A 13,103-nucleotide genomic window follows, 5' to 3' on the forward strand; every position below is an offset into this window, starting at 1 on the left:
GTTTATTCTCACCGTTTCAGACGTTTTAGTCATAGCAGAGGTTAAATTAAACTCATGTACCGGGCAGTTGCAACTACAGTTCGATACGAGCACATAGTTACTTCTGAGTCTTTGATAACATGCTGAAAAAGCGCAAATTCAGATTCAGTTTAGAATTTAAATGAATCTATCTTCGTTTTTGTCTACCAATTTTTAAAATTTTTAGGATTATTCAGAAAAGTTAATTATTCGGAAAAGTTAATTGACCCAATCCCCAATCGATTAACTTTTCCGAGAGTCCACTGGAGAACGATTTTGTTTGGGAATAAGATTGACTAATAGAATATGTTTATTTTGTTTCAAAAATAGATTGTTAAAAATTGCATAATTATGATGGTGCGTTAATTTTAGTCACTTGTCATTCCAATATGCACGAAAAAATTTAATGCGCATATGCTGCACAACCACGGAAACTGCTGAAAATTTATTTTATATTTTTTCGGATATTTCATTCTGATCGCTGTAAATTAAATCGATTAGTATGATCTGACAGTAAAACTTTATCGTTACCTTAAAAAAGTAGGTGATTTAACTTTTTACACAGTAAGCTGTATACTTTATAGCTTTGTCGAACAAAACGAAAAGCATTATTAAAATGGGTTTTATTTGAAGATTTTCGGCTGTACAGTCGGTTAATAATCGAAAACGGTTTTTATACTGCCTGACGTTTCTGCCATCGGTTATGGCCTTTTTTGTGGTTACGTTTTCTTGTATAATCGTTAATTGGCAACGGACGAAGATTTGAATTTTAACGGCACCAAATGCATTAGAACAAAGTCAGAAAAATAACAAATAATAAAACGATCATAAACCGCTAATAAGGATTGAAGGCCACAAAGAAACAAGAAAACTAATAGATGGTAAAACAGGAAAAAAGTTGAATGAGGTCGGAAGATAAATATCAATTGGATGATAGACTGGAGAAACAAAACACAAAAACACAAAAAAAAACAAAAGGGGATGTTCTTTGAAGAACGAATTTAACGAATTGAAAGAAATAAGGAAGTAAATAGCGCAATACGAATCGGTAAAAGAAAAAATACAAAAAGAGAATAAAGCTGCAACAAGCAAAGGCTCAAAGTACTCAAAATATTCCAAAGAGTAAAGAGTTCATTAAAAATTAAACATACCGAAAAAAAGCACAAGAAAAGTTGTTAAAGTTGGATTACTTGAAAACGCATAAAATATAAAAATGATTCTCGGGTTTTGATTAAACAGAAAGGGCATATTTATCATATATGTATTAATGTTACGAAACACCGAAACAAAATTGTAACACAACAATTCCATGAATTCCAATTCAAATAAATACAAAACAAACTAAAAATCAAAAAACAAAATCGTGCTTAAATCAATTAATACAGTACAATTAATTACAATAATACAATTAATACAGTTCCTAGGACCTTAATTTATATTCAAAGTAGAATTTTTTATAATAAAGATTTAAAGATTGTTCTTGTTTCATTCGGAATTAGATTCAGTTTTATCTACCTCGCATTGGTTATTTATTCAGTCGCAAAAGTTTGTTTGTTTGTTTGCAAAAAGTGTGTACCATTGGTCAATCGGTCTATGTTTATGTGGTCAATTGTCATTCAAATGAATCATGTTAATACACTCTGATCTGATCGCAATTCGTCTTTCGTCGAAATTCATCATAAAAATGCGACAGCTGTCAGCCTTGCCAAATATGCCACAATATGTTTACAATATCAACTATCTTTCAACAATCATTTCCATTCAAATCATTCTGAACTTCAGCCAGAGCTGCATACCACTTGTACCTACTAAGAGGTTGTGAATCATCAGCGTTGTTTACGTTCGAGCATTTCAACTAGCTTGAGATGGTTAATCGCCTGCCAGCAGGCAACCATCGGTAACGTCGAAGTAACTCACTTTGTCAAATCCCCAACAGAGAATGAGTGCCGACCACCGCCGACGGAACTCCAAGATGTTTTTCCTCCCACATCGACAAACAGCGTGATAATCACCAACCACCCACACTCGAAGGGGAACACGCACGGTACCCAGCCCAGACAGACGAGGCGCGGCGGGTGGGCTGTCCCGTTTGAGTGGCTGCTGCTGCTGCAATAGATACCAGCGACGGCGATTCGCAATCGCACCAAGAATCACTGTTGGGGAAGGCACGGAAGACGAAGGACCTGCCTGTGTCTGCCTGCTGCTGGCCTGCCGGAATAATAAAATATCAACAGTTTGCAGAGCGCGAACGTGGTTAGTGCTTTCCACAACGCCGAACTTTGAGCATCGCGGTGCGGCAATAGATTTGTTTCCTTTCGTTAGTTAGTTAGTTAGTTCAGTTAGTGCTGGTGCACTTGACGCAAAAGGCGCAAAAAAAAACTGGCCGTCTTGGCAGTGCCCCGGTGCAAAGTGTGGCAGCAGTGCAAAAGGAGCGTGGACCCGCCTGGCCCGCATCAGTCAGTCAGTGGTGGTGGTGGTGAATCCATGCCATACGAACGCTGCTGGACTCCGCCGAGTGGGCATGATTGAAGAGGTGTTATTTGTTTGTAAACCGACGAAACCGGCGACGACGACGACGAAAACTGTGAAGTGAAGAAGTGGTTCACTTGGAGTTGCTTTTTTCCTGTGTTTTGTTTGTTTGTTTCGGGACGTTCTGGGCAGACGTTTAGAAGGAAATTGGAACTGAGGTTTCTGCAAGTTTTTCGTTTTTCGCTGTGTTGACACAAATTAGTGACGGATCCAATGGTAGTGAGTTTGTTGCGCGCGGGACTAAGTGAGTGACAGCAGTGAATGCGCTGTATGTTTATTACGACTTTTTATAGACATTTTGTAGACAAGGAGTGATTAATTTAAAAGGTAACTGGAAACTATATGTTATTATTTGAATATTTAAGCTATCGTTTGCAAAGTTATAATACGAGTGTTTTTAGTTTTCTCATTCATTAAATTGTTGATACCGTCTCAGGTCGGTCTTCGCATTCAAAGCATCAACGTCACATATGAAATACCTTTTAATTGATGATATGAGAAATATGTTTAAAATAGTTTGCTTAATATTTTGGCACCGTAACAATAAAACATGACGTTCAAGAGTGCCCATCATTCAAACCCAAGAAGTCAAGACAATTGCGTCCAAATTATTCCGTGTATTTGTGTTAGCTATTCAAAATACCTCTTTTAAAATAAAATGATTAGAACGTTTTCTGTTTAAATTTTAAATGCTTTATTTGAGTGTTGTCATTTAACTTGAATTTGGAAACAAATCTAAGTAAATGTAAGTTGAAGATGAAATACAAAAATAAACATTAGTAGTCTTTTTCTCATCCGACCTTTGTCCAGATAATCATTTCTATATGAAAATTGAAACTGAAGCTTCTTCCCGCTATGTTATCTGGCAAAATAATTATAAATGTGCTGGATTTTATCATCCATTAGGGCCGTAGCGTGCTATTCACTGGTCCCCAAGAAGGGTCCTTGGGGCGACTGAAAACTCTCAAACACACACACACACACACACACACACACGCGCGCAAGGCGAAAGGAAATCAGCATCCGGGTATCTCTCCACGCCGAAGAGGCCAAGACCTTCGCCAGGAGACGCAAGACCAGGAGGCTCCAAGAAACCCAAGGATACGCCAGGCACTAGCACACAGCTGACTACTGAAGAGGTCACCGAAGAAGAACGCTCCGTGGCAAGTCGTCGGGAACAAAGGAAACGAAAAGAGTAACAGAAGTAGACCCGGTAAACGTAAGTTCATTAAAGGGAGGAATACAGACGAAGCGCTAATAGTCCAAGCAAACGGTGCCTCGTACGAAGAGGTTCTGCGTGCCATGCGGACAAAGCCGGAACTCAAGGAGCTAGGTGCAAATGTCTTACAAAGAGCTAACTGAGAGAGCCATGGGTGACGCGGTGAAAGTGAGAGCTCTGTGCCCGGAAGCGACTCTCCAGTGCAAGGCTTTGGACGAGGTTACTTTGGAGGAAGAAACCAGACTAGCCTTGAAGGAGCAGTGCGAGTTCGGGGATGTCCGAATGACCATCCGCATGAGAAAGGGACCTCATGGAACTCAAGTAGCTTCAATAAAACTTCCTATTGAAGCAGCCAACAAGGCAGTGAAGACTGGAAAAATCAAAGTGGGCTGGTCGGTATGTCCGACCGGAAGCCGCCGGCAGCCGGAAGCATGCTTTAGGTGCCACGAGTTCGGCCAAATTGCAAGAAAATGCAAAGGACCTGATAGGAGCAAATTATGCAGAAGGTGTGGTGAAGATGGTCATAAAGCTCATGACTGTAGGAAGGCATCGAAATGCCTGATCTGTCCAAATGAAGATGGGAAAACCCACCGGCCTCTAAACAGGCGGCGGCTGCTAGATCACAGTACAGGTGACGCAAATAAAGCTGAATCACTGCGATACAGCACAACAACTGCTCTTGCAATCCATGCCTCCATGGTGGAAGCACTGAGTGATATACCTATTATCTCGGAGCCATATCGAATCCCATCCGACGATTGGAATTGGGCAGCGGACAAGGCGAAAACGGCGGCAATTTGGACGGTGGGAAGTTATCCTCTACAAGAAGTAGTCTCTTCTGCAGCAGCAGGCTTCGTGATCGCTAGACTTAACGGTGTTTTCATCTGCAGTTGCTACGCGCCTCCACGATGGACAATAGAGCGGTTTAACCAGATGCTGGATCAGCTGACGGACGAGCTGGTCGATCGGAGACCAGTTGTTATCGCCGGTTACTTTAACGCCTGGGCAGTAGAGTGGGGAAGCCGCCTCATCAATCCAAGGTGTCGAAGTCTGCTAGAGGCCCTAGCAAAGCTAAATGTAGTTATAGCGAACGAAGGCATTACTAGTACATACCGTAGGGAAGACCGGAAGTCCATCATCGCTGTCATCATTCGCTGTCGGTGTCAAGCATTCCTTCGAACCTAAGTACGGAAGGGTTGACAGCAATATTAACACGAGCGTGCGATGCCACTATGCCGAGGATAAAGAGACCGAAGAACGGTCGCCGCCCAGTCTACTGGTGGAACACGCCGATCGCTGAATTACGGGCAAGATGCCTTCGTGCCAGAATGAGAAGTTAGCGGGCTCTCAATGATGCCGATAGAGAAGAAACAATACTAGCGTACAAGATAGCAAGAACCGCCCTTAGCAAAGCAATTAAGCTCAGCAAGAAAACATGCTTTGAGGAGCTTTGCGGTAGCGCCAACGCGAATCCTTGGGGAGATGCTTACAGAGTTGCCATGTAAAAAATTAAAGGTCCTTCCGTACCACCCGAAAGATGTCCGGAGAAGATGAAAGCCATTATCGACGGGTTGTTGCCGTAATATGAAATAACACCCTGGCCAAGCCCACCGTATGGCGAGGAGGCGGAGCTCGAATCACCAACGAGGAGCTAATCAAGCTGGCGAAGGCCATGAAGGGAAAGAAAGCCCCAGGTCCAGACGGAATTCCAAACCTGGCTATGAAAGTAACAATCATGGAGAATCCAGATATGTTTAGGACCACACTGCAGAACTGCGTTGACGAAGGTAACTTCCCCGATATCTGGAAGCGTCAGAAGCTGGTGTTGCTGCCGAAGCCAGGAAAACTCCCCGGTGATCCCTCAGCGTATAGGCCTATCCCAGCCAGCACCAACTCGTATATCAAAGTACAAAAATTATCGTATATATCTCTTAATAAACGCGGAATCGTAACTAATGCTTAATAAACTGCCCCCAAGTTGATTTTCTGTTCTGTTCACAGAATCGTATAGCAGCACGGAGTGAGCCGGGCTTAATCGGATATTATCGTATATAATTACTTATATAGCTGAAACGCGTATATTTATTCCTCATCACGTCTATCGCCTCCAAAATAGTACGAATATGTCAGTTTTGCCGCATCAAATACGATTTATTAGCATGTATATATGTACGTAATGCTGATTTTTAGCTGTTTTATACACATATAAAAATGCTAGCTGGGATATGCCTGTTGGATACGATTGGCAAGCTGTTAGAGAGTGCCCAGCTATCATTTTCATATGTATAAAAAAGGTAAAAATCAGCATTACGTACAGATATACATGCTAAATAAATCGTATTTCATGCGCAAAATTGGAATATCCGTACTATTTTGGAGGCGATATACGTGATTACGAATAATTTTGAGCGTTACGACTATATAAGTATTTATATACGATAATATCCGATTAATAATATCCGATTATTATTACATACGACCAAAAATCAACTTGATCCCACTTTATCCAACTTTAGTTACGATTTCGTGTTTGTTAGGAGATATTTACGATAGTTTTCCTACATTGATGTACGAGTTGGTGCTAGCTGGGTGTAATCCTGAATTGACTCACCAAATACACGGAGAATGAGAACGGCCTGTCAAACAAGCAGTTCGGCTTCCGGAAAGGCAGGTCTACAGTAGTGGGTGCTGCGGAAAAGACCCAAAAATAACACTACTGTGCGGTGGTCACCTTAGACATGAGGAATGCTTTCAATAGCGCCAGCTGGGAAGCAATCGCCCGTTCGCTGGTTAGCATGAGGGTTCCTCTGTATCTCTGCAGGATTTTGAAAAGTTACCTTCATAAACGTACACTGATATACAAGACAGACAGAGGGGAGAAAAGGATTACAATCACGGCAGGTGTTCCTCAGGGCCCCATCCTTGGCCCGACACTATAGAACGCGATGTATGATGGAGTATTGAAGCTGAACCTTCCCAGGGGTGTGCAGATTGTCGTCTTCGGTGATGATGTGGCGCTGATAGTAACTAGCGAATCAAGAGAAGAGATGGAGGTACTCGCCATGGAATACATACATATGGTGGAAGATTGGATGAAAGAGAATAGGCTGGCAATAGTTCATCATAAAACAGATGTGATAGTGATTAGCAACCGAAAGGCAGTGCAGCTGGCAAAGATCTTAGTAGGGAAATGCATCATCGACTCTAAGCTTGACGTGAAGCAGCTGGGCGTGATCATCAACGACCGACTAAATTTCAAAAGTCACGTAGATTCTGCCTGTCAGAAGGCAGCACAAGCGATCACAGCGCTAACCAGAATCTTGCCGAACAATTCGGCGATAAATAGCAGCAAGAGGAGGCTCCTGGATAGTGTAACCACGTCAATACTTAGGTATGGCAGCCCTGCATGGATCTCGGCACGCATGTTCGGTATTGGCCATTGTGGTTCTTGGTACTCAATTTGGCTTACTTGGATCTATTTTAAATATTTTAGTGTGATAAAAGGTGTCGTATGATAAGTTTTTTTTTCATGTTCGAAATTGCTCATTTCCTAGGGTTTCCTGGGGTCCCCCAAATATGTCCAGATATGAGCAAAACTAACCCTAGATATTAGATTTGGCTTCCATTGATCTAGTTATTGAATTCTAGTGTGATTTAAGGTGCCGCACGATAAGTTTTTGTTTATGGACAAAACTGACCAATGGTCTGGGTGTTCCCGGAAGTCATCGGAACTTGTCCATATATAACCAACGTGGCGCTAGGTAGTTGATCTGACTGTCAGTGATCTAGTTTTTAAATTCTGGCGTAATTTGAGGTGTCGCATGATAAGTATTTGTTCATGTTCGATACTGGCTATTCCCATAGCAATAACATAATCCGGAACATTTCCGGCTAGTTCCAGTACCGCGTAAAACTCCTAAAATGGTCGGCAATAGACATATGTTGCATAAAAAATCAATACCAGCTGTGATTTGCGTTCATTTTGGAAGTGTCATTGAAGATTTTTATTTACTTTATATGAGCAATCTACCCTTTAAAACTTGAAAAGGGCGTAACTCAAAAATTAATCGATCAATTTTTTTCAAAAATGACTCAGAGGTGTAGGATGGCAATACAAACCAACTGGCATTTTCCGTTTAAATGGCCTATTTTATTTTTTAATAAAGGTATTTTGAACACCGTGCCGGAGCATGTAGTGTTTGACTGCCCTCGATTCGGGGCAATGCGAAGTGTAATGTTTACCACCAGCGGTGAGGACTCCAGCCCAGATAATTGTAGGGAACGGCTCGAGTTAGATGAATCAATGTAAAAATAAATCTGATGAAACTGAATTATTTCCTTCAGTGTAATTGAAAGTCTCTTGCATGTGTTGCGAGAATTCGTCGTACGAACAATGAGAGAAATCAAGAAATCGATCAATATGAGACTTACGCATACTGAGGTATTTTATTATATACTCTAAACAAAAAGTCAGTTTTTGGACGAACGTAGACTTTATCGGATGTTGTTGCGTCTCGACAGGTGCAAGCAAAGTGGACGGTGAAGGAGCAGGAGTAGCATCAAGAATGGCAGAACCCTGAGAGAGTGGCTGTGAAGGAGTGGACGTTATGACAGTCGCCATCTCCGGATCGGTTCACGTCTCGACAGCCCAAGCAACCAAAAGTTCGGATTTCACTTAAGCAACGAACTCGGAAGTTCATATTTGGTTAAAATTTAGTTCCGCAGGACTTTCTTGCTGAACAACATGATACTACATTTCCAAACCGAACTTGATTCCTAATAAAGTACCGTTAATATTTGTAGCAACTTGAAAGTTCATCACGCGACTTAAAAGCTCAACGCGCAACTTAAAAGTTCAACACGCGACTTGAAAGTTCAATATGCGACTTGAAAGTTTAACATGCGATTTGAAAGATTGAAATTGAAGCGAAACTTCGACGCAGAGACTGCAACGGCGTTTTGATTGAATAGTGAAATTTATACTCCGATATTAAAGCAAAAAATGGATTTTTCAAAAACAATAAAAAGAAATGGTTTGTTCTATGCTTGCGGTAAAGCGAGTGGTGGTTGCATTGGTATGGGTTGTGGCTGCAACGATGCGGCGATTGGTCGTAGTGGAGCGACTGGTGGTTCCAGCTTGGCAATTACTGGGGAGGTAGAGGCAGACCTGCACTATCCAGAACCAGCATGTTTTGAAAGCTCACAAGATTCTGGTTAACCTGTTTCTTGCGTTGGCTGTTGGCTGGCCGCGTATCTGATGAGGACTCCCCGGAGAGTTCCTCTCATAAGCCCATCATCTCATCGTAAGACCGGATGCCATTCCGCTTCCCGAAGCATTTTTTTTTACATCTTGAACTCACTGTGAATTGGGCCACAGCGTAATGTTTCCGGATTTGGAGCTTCGGATCCATTTTTCTGGCACTGCCGAAAGCTCATTGTGGTCCCTTGCGTTCATAGTCACGACTACGGCAAATGACATATCTGTAATCAATGAAGCTGTAATTAATTTTGCGTCAGTCAATATTGTTTGCATTATATATCATTACTAACCTGGATTTTGCGAAAAATGTTGCTGCAGAGAAAATTACCGCTTGCTCCTGCTGAAACATTCAAAACAAACTGGTGAACGAAAAATGATTCGCGCGTACTTTTTCTGAACTGTCACGTTCGGATGAAGTTTCGCGCGTACTATTTCTGAACTTCAAGTTGAGATCATGACTGTTAAGTTCAAAAAGAAACCAGGGGCTGTCCTTGACGTTACACTAAATGAGAAATCAGTACATCGAGTGAAATTTATGCAGATCTCATATTTCAGCAATTGAGCAGTGGTATGTATCTAGGTTACCAAGAGGAGTACTCGAGTTCGAAACTCGAGGCAAGTTATGAAAATAAATTAATATTAATATACAATCATTATTCTTCTGATCTAGGTTTTCGATCTAAACCAAATGGTTTATTTAAAGAAAAAACAGGGAAAAGTGGAAAATTACTTTTTAATTTTGAGATCGAGGTTTTTTTTCGAGCTGAACAGCGTTCTATACAGCGACCTAAGCAGAATTTCTGCGAACTTTCTAGTTCTGTTTGAAAGTTGCTTAGCATTCCTACTTGAAACTTGAAAGTACGGTTAGTTGCTCAAAATTAAGTTGAATAGAATTCTATTCATGATAATTTGGGTAGCTGATTAAGCTAAAAAATCCACTTTTATCGGAACTTTTGGTTGCTTGGGAGGTGTACGGAGCAGTGAACAAACAAAGTCTCCCCCCAAAGCAATACTTAACGGTAGTTCCGGGGGGGTTAAGGTCAGACGCCCGTGAGGTTTTTAGTGGGTTAAAGTCCCACTCTGTGCCACATACATCATTAGTGTGCCTGGCATAGAACGTTTCCTCAGGTAAACACACACACACACACACACACACACACACACACACACACACACACACACACACACACACACACACACACACACACACACACACACACACACACACACACACACACACACACACACACACACACACACACAGACATTGCACAGTTCGGCGAACCCCATCGATTGGTATATGACAGTCGGCCCTCCGGGCCTAAGATCAATTTCATGATTTTCTAAACCCCACAGAGGGTGATTTACCTTTGTTATACTATAACAAAGGTAAAAAGAATTGGGTGTACAACTGTTGTTGGCGAAATTTTCGAAAAACCATGTTATTTCGAGAAACCGTGCAAAAAATGTCGTGCAAAAAAAAATCCGTGCAAAAAATAATTGGGTGTATTGGAAAAGAATATGTAGTACAATGTATCTCCCCCCCTCCCCCCCCCCCCCCCGCAACTGTTTTTGTTTTCCATATCTTTCCGTTTGGATTTGGAATCTTTCTAGACAATTTCGACCTCTAGTCTATCCGGTTTCGACCTAAATTTCTATAAATTCCGTTTTCCATCGTCACGCAGATGATCGTCATTCATGTCGCACATTTCATTTGGAATGACGACGACCACACCGTCCGGTAAACAAGCTTGTTGGTAGCAGCTTAATCGAACATGGTCCGTCCGGGGACCGCACAATAACCTACAGAAAGCCGCCCCAGCTTGTTTTTTTATGTCCCCTTTTTGGCCTCCGGTAGTGGATTAAGAATTTTTGTGTTTTTGCTTTTTGCAATGCACAAATTCTGTTTCGTCTGTGATTTGCAAGTGGTTGAAGTGAGCTGCTGCTGCTGCGTTCGTTGTGCCACACCACAGGCACAGACAGACAGTCGTAGTTCGTAGTCGAGGGCAAGGTGAAGCATCCCACGCTGATCGGACGACCGACGGTGGACGGAGTCATTTGCAAAATCAATGTTTTAGATTCTCTTCTGTGTGAATTTTATTGTTATTCGGTTAGGATCATCAATCGATCCGAATGCCAAGATGAGGTGAGGTAGAATCAAAATCATAGCAGCTATTGTGTCATTTTGATAGTGTGATTTCCGATGACGCTTGATTTGAGAAATTATTAGATAACAAGTTAAATTACGTCACCCTTGATGCGGTCTATTGTCCAAGACCTACGGTAAAACTTCCTGGTCGTCAGTGCGAGCTTCAGTCTCAAGTGGTTACCTTTCGGTCAGCTGATAAATCTTCCTCATTATTACCGTCATATGTTCTGGTCCATTTTACCGACCGATCCATTTGTTGTGTTGTGCACAGTTTGCTAAACAATTAGCTGTTATTTGCACTTTGCATTCCAAATTAAATCAACGACGACGTACACCAAAACATCATCATCACCATTCGGGCAAAGATAAATGCGCCACGCGAGAACTCACCTCCTTTTATTTTTACCCTTCATTATCTTATCGGCCGGTGGACGGCGCCGCTCGCTTGCTCGCCGATGTGCGTGTCACACTTCAAGGAGACGACTTATCGTTCTGATTTGTTGTTGGTTACAGTGAAAACAATTGCAGGAAGAAAAAAAACAAAAGCACTACGTAAATTTATCGGGAATTACGCAACAGAACGCACAATGTTTACACCTTGTGTACACAATCCGCGGTGGAATCACAATCATGTGGCAAAAGAAGTCGACTGTCGCGTCGTGAAACGGTTTTTCGTAAAAAATCAGTGCAAATAACCGATAACAATACGAAACGCACGCCGGACTAATTGTGATTGATTGTGCTGCAGCAGACGTTCCACTGACTGCCGAAAGGAGAACGGAACCTGATAACCTGAACGCCCCCGGAAGGAGTAAAATAATTGTATGAATGGGCTTGAAGCCTATCTCAGATAGCATTTTACGATTATGGCACATCCCGACACCCGTCGGTCGCGCTCGGGCGGACATCAAAGCTTTCTAATTACATGATAATTTTACGATTTAAAAATAAATCTCACGGAAGCACCGCACCGGTAGGTGCGAGATAATAATTTCTTTTCTAGTCCAAAAGGTATGCATTTATGGGTGCAATAAATTTTCGCTTGCAATAAAAATAATCTGCTCCGGCACGTGAGTCTGTAGCAAAAAACATGTGATTGCGGAACAGCGAAGCTACAGACGAATGGCTGACGGCTGTTGATAATCGTTTATGGCACGACGCAAGCAAATTTGCTCAGGCAGAGCAGGTAATTCAACAGTTTGATATCCAATTTGCACAATCAATCCACAGACCTATCAAAATGCTGGTGTGATTAATGTGTTGAACTTGTTGCAACCATGAATGATATGTACTAACCGATAAATTATACGACATGCTGAAATAGTAACAAATCGTTAATGATATAGAAGCAACAGTCTGGAATGTCAATCGCCAGATTCGAGCACGATTTTGAGCCTCCTCTCTGAATGGTTGCTACCTAATCCATCATTCTATTGTTGCAAGAACTGAAGTGCGATTCAATCTTCCGTCACCTATCGCGAACAGGCATCGAAGCTGTCAGTCATTTAAAATTGGTTCACCCACGGGACGGAAATTTACGATGGCGAACAAAAAAAAAACTGCGGGTAAACGATAAATTTGAAAATAAAAACCTCTCCAAGAGAACCGACAACAAAACTGAACTGAGTTATCGCTTATTTAAGTTTCATTTTTCTCTAACATCACGAGCCAAGAGCGATAACTTTGTAAGGAAAGGTCCTAGAGATTTGCAATCTTCTACAAAAACGTGTATTTTGAGTCCTTCGATAATCACCTAGAACCATATATTCCTGTAAAATGCAACCAACATAAGCTAAGCATGAAAAACTAATTTTTAAAGAATTTCAAAAGAAAATGCTCTATAGCTTTGCACTCGATAGAGATAGAAATGTAATTTCTTTAGCAAAGTTTTTTGCCTTTATATTTTCCATAACGTTGCCGAAGAAACC

General features: G+C 41.6%; 1 protein-coding gene across 1 annotated transcript in view; it reads left to right on the forward strand.

The window, feature by feature from the left end:
• Nucleotides 1–2,253: 2,253 nt before the first annotated feature.
• LOC128738514 (uncharacterized peptidase C1-like protein F26E4.3) overlaps nucleotides 2,254–13,103 on the forward strand; it is a 137,831-nt gene continuing 126,981 nt past the window's right edge. Inside the window, exon 1 of the mRNA XM_053833717.1 lies at nucleotides 2,254–2,874. The gene's annotated coding sequence lies outside the window, so the exon portion shown is untranslated. The remainder of the gene's footprint in view (nucleotides 2,875–13,103) is intronic.

This window comes from Sabethes cyaneus, chromosome 2, assembly GCF_943734655.1.
Source record: "Sabethes cyaneus chromosome 2, idSabCyanKW18_F2, whole genome shotgun sequence".
Classification (NCBI taxonomy): domain Eukaryota; kingdom Metazoa; phylum Arthropoda; class Insecta; order Diptera; family Culicidae; genus Sabethes; species Sabethes cyaneus.